Source organism: Rhincodon typus, chromosome 34 (genome assembly GCF_021869965.1).
Source record: "Rhincodon typus isolate 14 chromosome 34, sRhiTyp1.1, whole genome shotgun sequence".
Lineage (NCBI taxonomy): Eukaryota > Metazoa > Chordata > Chondrichthyes > Orectolobiformes > Rhincodontidae > Rhincodon > Rhincodon typus.
Window position 1 is genome coordinate 6520211 of NC_063365.1, and position 13200 is coordinate 6533410.

General features: G+C 44.0%; 1 protein-coding gene across 1 annotated transcript in view; it reads left to right on the top strand.

The window, feature by feature from the left end:
* The window catches only part of si:dkey-228d14.5 (uncharacterized protein LOC796266 homolog), a 63788-nt gene that overhangs the window by 17018 nt on the left and 33570 nt on the right, over positions 1 to 13200 (top strand). The window lies entirely within an intron of this gene.

Consider the following 13200-nt stretch of genomic DNA (forward strand, 5'->3'; position numbering starts at 1 on the left):
CCAGTTACTTCTTAAGTGATGCATGAATGTGACAGAATTGCTAACCTTAGACTTGATCTGTTGGTTGTGAAATCACTTAGCTCTGTCCATCACTTGCTACTTATGTTGTTTGGCACACGAGTATTCCTGTATTGTATCTTCACCAGGTTGACACCTCATTTTCAGGTATGCCTGGTGCTTCTCCTGGCAAGCCCTCCTACACTTGGTTTGGTGGTATATACCAGGCCATGAGGCTGCAGATTCTGTTTAAGTACACACAATGTAAGGTATTTTAAGTATGAAGGTAGGGTTTCGTCTCCATATGGACTGTGCGTTGTCAATTTTACCGATACTGTCGTGGATAGAGATATCTGCAGCAGATTGGCGAGGATGAGGTCAAGTATGTTTGTCCCTCTTGTTGGGTCCCTCACCAACTGCCACAATTGAGCAGCTGTGTCCTTTTGAACCTGACCAGCTCTGTCAGTAGAAGTGCTGTTGAACCACTCTTAGTGACGGACGTTGAAACCCCCAGCCAGAGTACATTCTGCACCCTTGGCACTCTCAGCATTTCTCAGCACAGAGGAGTGCCAATTCATCAGCTGAGGCGTAGTATATAATAATCACCAGGAAATTTACTTGTCCCTGTTTGGAATGATGCCATGAGACTTCTGGGGTATCACCTTCCAGACTATATACCATTGTGCTGCCACCTCTGCTGGATTTGTCCTACTGGTAGGACAGAACATACCATGGGATGGTGGTTGCATTGTCAGGAAGGTATGATTCCATGGGGTATGATTAGATGAGGCTGTTGCTTGACAAATCTGTATGGCATCTCTCCCAGTGTTGGCACTGGCCCCAGATGTTAGAACATAGAACATAGAACATAGAACATTACAGCGCAGTACAGGCCCTTCGGCCCTCGATGTTGCGCCGACCTGTGAAACCAATCTGAAGCCCATCTAACCTAAACTATTCCATTATCATCCATACGTTTATCCAATGACCATTTAAATGCCCTTAAAGTGGGCGAGTCTACTATTTTTGCAGGCAGGGTATTCCACGCCCTTACTACTCTCTGAGTAAAGAACCTACCTCTGACATCTGTCCTATATCTATCACCCCTCAATTTAAAGCTATGTCCCCTCGTGCTAGCCATCACCATCTGAGGAAAAAGGCTCCCACTGTCCACCCTATCTATGGAGGACTTTGCAGGGTTGACAGTCTGAGTTTGTTGATGTGGTTTCTGGTGCTTAGGAGAGATGTAGGTGATCTGTTCAGTCTCATTCTTTTTTATGAAACACTTTAGAAGTTAAATAGAACCTAGTGGCTTGTTAGGCCAAATTGCAACGGGTCTGGAGTCACATTTAGGCCAAAATGGGTAAGGAGTGCAGATTTCCTTCCCTATTAGTGAATCAGACAATCAGCTATAATTTCATGGTCATCCTGAAACTTTTAATCCCAGCTTTGTTTTTGAATATTTGTTCCACCATCTGCTGTGGTGGGATTTGAACTGAATCCCCTGAAAATTATGTGTGTTGCTGGATTCCTGGCCCACTGACAATCCCACTATACAATCACATCTGCACTTGGGTCTTCCTTGTTGGAGATGGTCATTTGCTGGCACTTGACTGGTTCCAAATGTTTCTTGCCAATTCACAGCCCAAGCCTGATGGTATCCAGATCTTGCTGCAATTGGGCATGAACTGCATCAGTATCTGGGTAGTTACAACTGGTATTGGTCATTCAACTCATTTTAGTAGAGTATCTTTAATATCCCAATGGCTTGGAAGGGAATTTATGGTGCCACAAAGGATTGGTTATTCAGTAAATGAACAGAGAGTTACAAATGTATGTCAAGGATAGAATAAGCATTAGTTCAAAAAGAGAACCAGGCAAGCATATGATTGGGAACGAAAGACACTTTCAAGTTATGCTGTATCAAAGTGAATAAGGGAGCTTTGTGTATTGCTTTACTCACTGTATGTTTTAATAAGGAAGTTCATGGTCAATGCATCAATAGCTAGAACAAGATATATTTGCAGTGCATTCATGACTGAATGATCCTACAGCTAGTTAAACATTACAGAAAGCAGCAGCTTGAACAGTTAGCCACAGGCAAACAGGAGATTGCGACATTTTATATCATGAGATAATAATACACCAGAAAGGCCATCCAGACCACATCAACTTATCCATCCCAAGCAGCTCCCTTTGCAGTGTCTGACAGTCTCCAGTCTCATTCCAGCGCTACCTCCAGGACCAACAACAACTGCTTGCATTTAGATAGTGCTCATAAACGACACCCCCAGATGTTTCACAGGATCATAATCAGGGGGGAAATGAAGTGAATGTTGAGACACTGTCTGTTTTCAGTCTGGATCAGAGGATGCCCGACTGATCACGTGGCATTGACATAGGCACCGGAATAGATAACGACAGAAACAGTCCTGTCGACCCTGCAAAGTCCTCTTCACTAACATCTAGGGGTTAGTGCCAAAGTTGGGAGAGCTGTCTCACAGACTAGTCAAGCAATAGCCTGACATAGTAACACTCACAGAATCACACCTTACAGACAATATCCCAGACATCACCGTCACCACCCCTGGATATGTCCTGTCCCACCAGCAGGACAGACCCAGCAGAGGGGGCGGCACAGTGATATACAGTCGGGAGGGAGTTGCTCTAGGAGTCCTCAACATTGACTTCGGACCCCATGGACAAGGAAACCTCCTGCTGCATATCACATACTGTCCTCTCTCAGGTGATGAATCAGTTCTCCTCAATGTTGAACAACACTTAGAAGAAACACTGAGGATGGGAAGGGCACAAAATGTACTCTGGGTGGGGGATTTCAATGTCCACCACCAAGAGTGGCTCAGCAGCAGTACGACTGATCGAGCTGGTCGGGTCCTAAAGGACATAGCTGTTAGACTGGGTCTGCGGCAGGTGGTGAGGGAACCGACAAGAGGGAAAAAACATACTTGACCTCATCCTTACTAATCTGCCAGCTGCAGATGTATCTGTCCATGACAGTATTGGTAAGAGTGACCATCGCACAGTCCCTGTGGAGACAAAGTCCTGCCTTCACATTGAGAATAGCCTCCATCGTGTTGTGTGGCACAATCACCGTGCTAAATGGGATAAACTTCACACAGATCTAGCAACACAAGACTAGGCATCCATGAGACACTGCCGGCCATCAACAGGAGCAGAATTGTACTCCAGCACAATCTGTAACTTCATGGCCCGGCATATCCCCCACTCAACCATTACCATCAAGCCTGGGGATCAGCCCTGGTTCAATGGAGAGTGTAGGAGGGCATGCCAGGAGCAGCACCAGGCATACCTGAAGATGAGGTATCAACCTGGTGAAACCACCAAACAGGACTACTTGCATGCCAAACAGCGAAAGCAGCAAGTGATAGACAGAGCGAAGCAATCCCACAACTAACGGATCAGATCTAAGCTCTGCAGTCCTGCCACATCCAGTCGTGAATGGTGGTGGACAATTAAACAACTCACTGGAGGAGGAGGCTCCACAAATATCTCCATCCTCAATGATGGAAGAGCCTAGCACATCAGTGCAAAAAATAAGGTTGAAGCATTCGCAGCAATCTTCAGCCAGAAGTGCTGAGTGGACGATCCATCTCGGCCTCCTCCAGTGGTCCCCAGCATTACAGATACCAGTCTTCAGCCAATTCGATTCACTCCATGTGATATCAAGAAATGGTTGGAGACACTGGATACTGCAAAGGCTATGGGCCCTGACAACTTTCCAGCAATAGTACTGAAGACTTGTGCTCCAGAACTTGCCGCTCCCCTAGCCAAGCTGTTCCAATACAGTTATAACACTGGTATCTACCCAACAATGTGGAAAATTGCCCAAGTATGTTTTGTATACAAAAAGCAAGACAAATCCAACCCGGCCAATTACCGCCACATCAGTCTCCTCTCGATCATCAGTAAAGTGGTGGAAGGTGTCAGTAACAGTGTTATCAAGCAGCACCTGCTCAGCAATAACCTGCTCAGTGACGCCCAGTTTGGGTCCCGCCAGGGCCACTCCGCTCCTGACCTCATTACACCCTTGGTTCAAACATGGACAAAAGAGCTGAATTCCAGAGGTGAGGTGAGAGTGACAGCCCTTGATATCAAGGCTGCATTCGACCGAGTGTGGCATCTAGGAGCCCTAGCAAAACTGGAATCAATGGGTATCAGGGGGCAAACTCTCCAGTGGTTGGAGTCATACCTGACACATTGGAAGATGCTCGTGGTTGTTGGAGGTCAATCATCTCAGCTCCAGAACATCTCTGCAGGGGTTCCTAAAGGTAGTGTCCCAGGCCCAACTATCTTCAGCTGCTTCATCAATGATAAGGTCAGTAGTGGGGATAGTCGCCGATGATTGCACAATGTTCAGCACCATTCGCAACTCCTCAGATACTGAAGCAGTCCATGTTCACATGCAACAAGATCTGGACAATATCCAGGCTTGGGCTGACAAGTGGCAAGTAACGTTAGCGCCACACAAATGCCAGGCTATGACCATCACAAATAAGAGACAATCTAACCACTGCCTTTTGGCATTCAACGGTGTTACAATCACTGAAACCCCCACTGTCAACATCTCGGGGGTTATCATTGACCAGAAACTCAACTGGACTCAACACATAAACACAGTGGCTACAACAGCAGCTCAGGGGCTAGGAATAATTCACCTCTGAGTAATTCACCTCCTGACCCCTCAAAGCCTGTCCACCATCTACAAGGCACAAGTCAGGAGTGTGATGGAATACTCCCTAGCTGCCTGGATGAGTACATCCCCATGAACACTCAAGAAGCTTGACACCATCCAGAACAAAGCAGCCCATTTGATTGGCACTGCATCCACAAGCATCCACTCCCTCCACCACCGACGCACAGTAGCAGCAGTGTGTACTATCTACAAGATGCACTGCAGAAATTCACCAAAGATCTTCAGACAGCACCTTCCAAACCCACGACCACTTCCATCTAGAAGGACAAGGCAGCAGAAATAAGGGAACACCACCACCTCCAAGTTCCCCTCCAAGTCGCTCACCATCCTGACTTGGAAATATATCGCCGTTCCTTCACTGTCGCTGGATCAAATCCTGGAAATCCCTCCCTAATGGTCAACCCACAGCAGGTGGACTGCAGCGGTTCAAGAAGGCAGCTCACCACCACCTTCTCAAGGGCAACTAGGGATGGGCAGGAAATGCTGGCCACATCCCATAAATTATTTTTAAAAAAGTACTGTAGAGATTTAGCAGCTGCTGTCACCTGAAACTTTCTGTTTGTAGCTCAAGAAAACAACCTTTCCCTCCCAAACCTTAAACCTTTTCAAGCGTACTCATTTGTAGGAAAACATGGCAGCCCATCTGGTGAAATTCCACAAACAGCAGTGTGATAATAACTGGTTTGAAATGATTAATGTTGAACAAGACAGTATCATGGAAACATTTAACACTCCCTGAGAGATAGACGGGGCTTCAGTTTAACAATCTAACTGAATGACAGCGCCTCATGGGATGTAAGTATCACTTCTGCCTGAGTCAGAAAGTTGTGGCTTTAAGATTCTCTTCTGTAAGTCAAATGCACATCTAACCTAGTGGCGTAGTGGTAATAATATAGGGTTAGTATTCCTCGTGGGATGTTGGCATCACTGGCAAGGTCAATATTTGCCCCCATCCCAAATTGGCTTTGTACTAAACAGCTTGGGTCACCATTCTAGAAGGAAGATAGTTCAACCACATTGCTGTGGGTTCGGAAACATGGGTAGCGTTGGCAGAATTCTTCCCCTAAATGGGATTAGTAAAACAGATGGATTCTAAACAACCATTGATAATGGTTTGGGTTATGGTCACAATTGCTGAGATTAACTTTATATTCCAGGTTTACTAAATTCAATTCCATGTCTACCAGGGTCCCAAAGCATTAACCTAGGTCTGTGGATTACTAGTCCTGTCTCATTAGCACTACACAACCAGTTGAGATTTGTATTTGACTTACAGCAGAGAGTCTTAAAACCACAACTTTCTGACTCAGGAAAAAGTGTAACCAACTATGCCACATCTGATATGACTCCGAGCTTTCTGTTTTGCTGCACAATAATTTATTCTAACATGTGTCTAAGGATTGCAATCCAGAAAAAGAGTTTTTTTTCCTTTCTCCGTCTCAGCTCATGTGATTAGAATACTGGCTTTAGTATTCTCATCTTGAAACATTGTAGTATCTATATTTTTTAAGCAAAATTCTATGTTGTGTGCAGTCAGACAGGAGATTTTGCCACCTCACTCCTGATGAAACACCACAGCTAACAAAACTGCTGACTCAAAACACAGGAGAGTAGATCTAAATATAAATAGGAGCAGGAGTAGGCCATTTGGCCCTTCAAACCCCCTCTGCCATTCTATAAGATTAGTTCTGCATGACTTCACTTCATTTTATTGCTTGCAGCCACATTCCCCCATAGAATGCAAATCTAATGTAGCCTTGAATACGTTCAGTGACCCAATCTCTACTGTTCTGCGAGTAGAATTCCGAAGATTACTGATCCTCTCAGAGAAGAAACTTCACCTCATCTCTGTTTTAATTTGGAGACATTTTGAAGTTGTGCTCCATTCACAAATGGGAACATCTTCTCAGCATCTACTCTAATATCACCTCCTGAGGGGCAACTTTTACACACAGAGGGTGGTTCATATGTGGAATGAACTGCCAGAGAAAGTGGTAGTTGTGGGTATAGTTACAATAGTTAAAAGACATTTGGACAAGTACATGAATAGGAAAGGTTTAGAGGGATAGGGGCTGAATGCAGGCAAATGGGACTTGTTTAGTTTGGGAAAGCTGGTTGTCATAGACGAGTTGGACTGAAGGTTCTATTTCTGTGCTGTATGACTCTTATGACTGTTGTTCTTCCAAACCCCAGTGAGTAAAGGACCAACCTGCTGACACATTCCTTATAAGTCAATCTCTTCATTTCAGAAATGAACTTTGTGAATGTTCTCTGAAGTGCCTGCGATGCAATCATATGCCTCCTAAAAATGAAGAGACCACAACTGTGCACAGTATTCTCAGTGTGGCCTCTCTAACGTCCTGTATAATGGTCGCAAAATGTCCTTGTTTTTACACTGGATCCCTCTTGCAATTTACCTTTTGTCACTTGTCTTTCTAATGATTGCTGTACATTAACAATTAATAATTAACATTTCTGTCTTAACATTTTTAATGATTCAGCACAAAAACCCCTGATCCCTCTGTACTGCAGCATTCTGCAGTCTCTCTCTACTTGAGCAATATGCTGATTTTCTACATGTTCCAACGAAATGGACACATTCCCATGTCCAGACCTTACCAGGTTTAAAATAGCCTATTGGTTCAACAATGTATTGTTCTTAGAAACCATCTGTAGTACACCTATGGTTCATCCTGAAGATTGCCTTTACCAATTTGATTCATCCAATCTGTATGAAGATTAAAATTCCCTGTGGTTATTGCAGTAACTTTCCTATAAATCCTTATCGTTTCTCAACTGATACTCTGCTGTACACCACAGCTGCTTTTATGAGCTAATGAATTATTTCCATCAGTGGCACATTTCTCTCATTATTTTTATGTCCACCCAAACTGCTTCTAAATCCTGACCTTTGAGGTTCTGCCTTTTAAGGTAGCCCCTAATTGCTCAAACTCCCTGAGCAGAACTGCTTTCTTAATCCTACGTATGTCACTTGTAACCTGTGAACAACATTTGGATCTTTCCCCTCCCAGTTCAGTTCCTCCCTGACCCTGAGGTGATGTTCTTAACCCTGGCACCAAAAAGAGAACATGGTTTTTTGGTGCTAATGCTCTCGACAGCAGCATGTACCTGACTTAACTGTGCAGTCCCCTTCTACTACCAGCACATTCTTTTTAACTCCTGTAAATTGAATGACTCCCTGCACCTCGGTAATGTTTGATCTGCTCACTCACCTTATAGTACCTAGACTCATCCTTTAAGACCGAAAGAACCTCCAACCCATTGCACAGCCTGAGGCTCATCCAGTGTTAACATCTTGATCCCCTTATCTCCCTTACTCATGGTCGCAGCCTCCTACCAACATATAACATAAGAGCACAGTGTAGACCATTCAGCCTCGAGCCTGCTCCACTAATCAATCAGATTGTGGTTGATCTGTTTGTTTCCCAAATTCCCCATTCCTATCTATCCCAAAAACCTCTGATTCACCTTCCTGACAAGAATTTGCTGACCTCCGCCTCACTGCCTTGTGAGGAGAACGACCCCTAATTTTCAAATGCTGCTCTTTGTTCTGGATTAACCCAAAAGGAGTAACATCTTTTCTGTGTCCAGACCATTCAGGATTTTGTACGCTTCAATCAGGTCATCCCTCACTCTCCCAAACTCCAGTGGAAACAAACCCAGCCTGCCCAGCCTGCCCTCATGAGACATTCCAGGTATCAACCTAGTAAATCTCTTCTGAACTACCCTAATGCATTTACATCTTGCCTTAAATAAGCAGACCGAGCTGTACACAGTATTTGAGATGACCCTGATTTAGGGCCAACTCTGAAAAATTTAACCTAAAGGGTGTGACTGTTTTCTGGAACAAAGTATCCAGGTAGTGTTGCCCCTCACTGAGGTATCTTAGCATCTCTGATTCCAATCCATTAATTCTAAGCTGAAGTTCCTGGAGCAGCAGACACTTACTACAGATGTGGTTGCTGTCGATCAGGCAGGTTTCCACCATCCCCCACATGCTACAGCTGCAACACATCATCTGCCTTGCCATCTATGTTTTATTTTGTTTAGTTTATTAATCTTTCAAGCTTTAAAATGTCACTCATTGGTTATTTGTAGTTTTATTAAGTAGCTTAACTGATTTAACAGTAAATTTAATCCTGCAGTTCTAGCTCCCTGATGTGAATGTGCCCAAGCATTGAGAGAGCTGTAAAACTCAGCAGTCACCAACCTGCTCATTATTTTCTCTGGACTTTAGCATTCAGGGGCCAGTTTAGTATAGTGTGAACAGAGGAGGTGGCAGAATCTACCATGGTATCCTGCTATATATTAATGATCAAGATCTTGGTGTGTAGGAGACCTTTACAAAGTTTTGCTAAGTTACAAGACTTGGAATGTTTGAAAACTGTGAGGAGGACAGTGCAGTACACAAACAAGCTGATGGAGTGAGTGGATAGATGGCAGATGGGGTCCAGTGCAGAGAAATGTGAGATTATGCTTTTTGGTAGGAAGATCATGGATGGATGGTACAAAATACAAAAGGTGGTACAAGAGTAGAAAGACCTGGGTGTATATGTGCACAGATCATTGAAGGACAGGAGTAGAGAGATGTTATTAAAGCACTTGGTATCCTGGACTTTATCAATGGGGGCACGAAACTCAAGAGCAGACAGGTTATGCTGAACTTATATATGACACATATTAGAGCTCAGCTGAAGCATTGTGCACAGCTCTGGGTGCAATATTGTAGGAAGGATGTGAATACATTGGAGAGAGAGTGTAGAAGAGATTTACAAGACTGGTTCCAGGGCTGAGAAACTTCGGTTATGAGGATGATTGAAGAGATTGGGTCTTATAGAGAAGAAGGTGAAGAGGACATCCGATTGAAGTTTCCAAAATTGTAAGGCAACAAGTTGGAGTCAATAGGGAGAGAGTGTTCCCATAAGTAACGAGATCAAGAATATGAAGGCACAGATTTAAAGTGATTTTCAAACAAAAAGCAAATACAAGGTAGAAAAACCTTTTTCAAACAGTGAATGGTTCGGGTCAGTAAGTTACTGCCTGAAAGTGTGGCGGACAGAGGTTCAATTGAAACATTCGAGATGGCATTGGATGGTTATTTAAATAGGACTGATGGGAAAAGGTGGGTCATGGTGCTGATTTGTAAAGCTAGTGCAGACATGATGGGCCAAATGGCTTCCTTTGGTGCCATAACACTGCTGTGATGGCGTTATGCTTGGAAAGGGACAGCAGGGTTTTGAAGAAAGATCAAGGTTAAAGCGGATGGGAGATCAGAAGTGGCCAGGAGCAACATTGATTCAGAGAGTGGGTGAGAGTATTCACAGCAGCTGAATTGAAGTAGGAACGGAAACAAGACAGGGTTATGGAAAGTGGATATCTGTTGTCTTGGCAACGGACAGGACGTGATGTTGGAATTCACATTGATGTAACACCTTTCATGACTCCAACACAGTCCACAGTAAAGTAAATATCATTTAAGCAGAATCAATGTAGTGGGAAAATGACAGAACATTTGCACGGTGCAAAGTCCATGGTGGAATGAGTAATGAATAATCTACCTTTTGTGAATTTGCTTAAATGAAAGGTATTGGGCAGGACACTCAGATGACTCCTGATCATTTTCAAAAAATGTGCACGAAATCATTTTATCCCCCTCAATTTAACAGCCATCTGAAAACTGCACTTCTGACCATGCAGCACTCCCTCAGCATTTCAGCTGAGCTTACTGATACTTAAATCCTGGAGTTGGCTGGGATCTGTGATCCTCTGACTCAGAGGAACAAAATGCGGCTGTAAACCAAAGCTAACATCGAAATATATTCATTACTGCGTATAAAGAAGAACTCAGTGCAAAATGTGTCTTTTACTGGTTTGCTTTTGAACTTCCTTGTTTATCTGGAAGAATTTAATAAGAAGCATTTTTCAAATGTAGTGTTTGCTTTTTGTTAACTATCTTGTAACCATCTGTAAGATCATTCTCACAAGTCTACTGGTGACCATGATAACTATCACTGACTGATGTGAAAACCCATCTGAGTCACTAATGCCCTTTTGAAGGGTGAAATGTACCATCCTTCCCCTGTCCAGCGTACAATTGATTCCATGCAGACGACAAGATAGCTGACGTTTAACTGCCCTCTGAAATGGATGAGCAAGTCAGTCAGGTCAGGGGCATTAGGGGCTGACTTTGTTGCCAACACCCACATCTCACAAGAGAATAAACTAAGAGAGAGAGCTCAGATAGCTCTCAACATGTTTCCTGTGCACCAACTTTGTCCATGGTCTAATTGAATGCTGCAAACAGACTCGAGAGGCTCTGAGTCTGCTCCTGAGGGTCTCTCCATTCTTGTTTAGCAGCTCATAGTTTTACCTGCCCCTCAGCAGCAGTAAGTAGATACAGTGACACACATAGAAGCTGGTTGCGTGGAGCCTCCTCTCAGGTGATCCACTTCACGGTGTTAAACATGGTAGGACATAAGAACATAAGAAATAGGCGCAGGAGCAGGCCATCTGGCTCCTCGAGCATGCTCTACCATTCAATAAGATCACAGCTCATCGTTGTCGTGGACTTAGCCACACTTACCCATTTGCTCACCATAACCCTTAATTCCTTTACTGTTCAAAAATGTATCTATCTTTGCCTTAAAAACATTCAATGAAATAGCCTCACCTGCTTCACTGAGCAGGGAATTCCACAGATTCACTCTTTTGGGAGAAAAGGTTCCTCCTCAGCTGAGTCCTAAATCTGCTCCTCCTCGTTTTGAGGCTATGCCCCCTAGTACTAGTTTCATCCACCAGTGGAAACAACCTCCGTGCGTCGATCTTATCTATTCCTTTCATAATTTTACATGTTTCTATAAGATCACTCCCTCAATTCTTCTAAATTCCAAAGAGTATAATCCAAGTCTACTCAATCTCTCCTCATAAGTTAACCCTCTCAACTCCGGAATCAACCTAGTGAACCTCCTCTGCATTCCCTCCAGTGCTAGTACATTCTTTCTCAAGGACGATGAGGGCCCACAGCATCACACTGAGCTTCCCTGTCTCCTTCATCACCCTTCCTTTACCCCTACCTTTGGCAGCTTCATGGTAAGTTTCCGTTCTCTGAAATAAACAACCTCCAACTCCTCCTCCTCCTTATTTTTCAGCTTATAGCCCATTATTCCCCATCCTCGCTGAAGGATCCTGGGTTGTTTTCTATGTTAAAGCACTCAGTGTGTGAGTTTTTGCAGGGATATCGTGTCCATTTACTCAGTATTCCTCTGTGCTTTCAGCTGATCTCATGACAGAATGTGTCTCGTGTATTTTGAGAATTGGTGCCCTGCCAAACATGTTAATTTAGCTAAAGTACAGAGCAAACGCTGATGTATGACCTCACATCAACTTTGGAAACCAGAGTAACAATCCCTTCGATCTTGCACTCTCTCAATAATGTCACTATTTTAGCACCAATTATACTGTGGATTCACAAATATTAAGTAAAGTTGAAATTGTCCCAGACAGTAATTTAACTAATTTCTTTTTCCTTTATTCTCTAATGGGATGTGGGCTTGGCAGGCAAGTCCAGTATATGTTGTTCACACCTCAATACCCTTTAACTGAGTGACTCGCTGGGCCATTTCAGAGGTTGATTAAGAGGCAATTACATTGTTATGGTTCTGCAGTCACATTAGGGCAAAGACCAGTTTGGGTACCAGGAGGTGGTCATTTGGTGGATGACTGGAGCAAGCTGGAAGTGGGTGTGAGACAATGCCCCAGGCAGATATAAAAGCCCGCTACCTGCCTGCTTGGGTACAACATGGCTGCCCAGTGGAGAAAGTGCCCTCTCTCTCACCTAACTGCAGTTGTGCCACACTGTTGTGCTCAAGCTGCAAGGATTGTGAATGGCTTGCAAGCTTTCAGAGTCCACCCTCTAGCTGTGAGGTGACTAATTCCAGGAAAATCACAAAAAGTGAGACTCTTTTCCATCCAGTACAAACTTCAGACCCCCATCTGAGCCTGACAGTGGGATTCAGAAGGCCACAGGAAAAATCCTGTCTTAAACAGGGAGAGAAAGGGAGAGAGGAGGACGTAGAAGTAGAGATGTCATTCCATATTGTAACCCCAGGACTATGGGCTGGGGATCAGAATGCCTGACAAGGAAAGGTATCTGCTTGGCTGGGAGTAATCTTCACCTTACTTTTCAATGGGTGGAGGTGTTGGAGTGTGGAATTCTTTATCACTGACAGCTGTCAAGACTGAGTCATTAATTATATTCAGGGCTGAGGCAGACAGGTTTTCAATCAGTCAGGGAATCAAGGGTTAAGGGATGAGGAAGGAAAATGGAGTTGAAGATTATCAGATCAGCCATGATCTCATTGAATAGCAGAGCAGACTCGATGGGCTAAATGGCCTACTTCTGCTCCTATTTCTGACGGGGTGAACAATAAGGGGTGAACCTGGATTAT